The sequence below is a fragment of the Ovis aries genome, chromosome 7 (genome assembly GCF_016772045.2).
Source record: "Ovis aries strain OAR_USU_Benz2616 breed Rambouillet chromosome 7, ARS-UI_Ramb_v3.0, whole genome shotgun sequence".
In the NCBI taxonomy this organism is placed as follows: domain Eukaryota; kingdom Metazoa; phylum Chordata; class Mammalia; order Artiodactyla; family Bovidae; genus Ovis; species Ovis aries.
This window is the reverse complement of record NC_056060.1, coordinates 49,940,659-49,941,004: the sequence shown is the minus strand read 5'-3', so window position 1 is coordinate 49,941,004 and position 346 is coordinate 49,940,659. Positions and strand designations below refer to the sequence as shown.

The following is a 346-nucleotide window of genomic DNA, read 5'->3' as shown; positions in this document are numbered from 1 at the left end:
GCTTCTCCAGAGAAGGCAATGGCACCCCACTCCAGTACTGTTGCCTGGAAAATCCCATGGATGGAGGAGCCTGGGGGGCTGCTGTCTATGGGGTCGCACAGAGTCGAACACGACTGAAGTGACTTAGCAGCAGCAGCTTCTCAGTTCTTTATTTCTTGGCAAACAATGTGATTTATGCATGAGACACACATATTAAGATGCAATGTAGTTATTCCAACTGTCATAACTACTAAATTGGATTGAATGGCAATGCACTAATAGTTCAAGTTCTGCAGAAAAAAAAGTCAGCCTGAAAATAATCAATTCAATGGTACTTTACAGCATTGCCAGAAACGACTGTACAAAC

General features: G+C 43.1%; 2 protein-coding genes and 1 long non-coding RNA gene across 5 annotated transcripts in view; 1 reads left to right on the top strand and 2 right to left on the bottom strand.

The window, feature by feature from the left end:
• The window catches only part of LIPC (lipase C, hepatic type), a 187,223-nt gene that overhangs the window by 78,006 nt on the left and 108,871 nt on the right, over positions 1-346 (top strand). The window lies entirely within an intron of this gene.
• LOC121819974 (uncharacterized) overlaps positions 1-346 on the bottom strand; it is a 193,011-nt gene that overhangs the window by 138,404 nt on the left and 54,261 nt on the right. The gene's annotated exons all lie outside the window — the stretch shown is intronic.
• The window catches only part of LOC114115613 (acidic leucine-rich nuclear phosphoprotein 32 family member E-like), a 34,304-nt gene that overhangs the window by 30,194 nt on the left and 3,764 nt on the right, over positions 1-346 (bottom strand). The window lies entirely within an intron of this gene.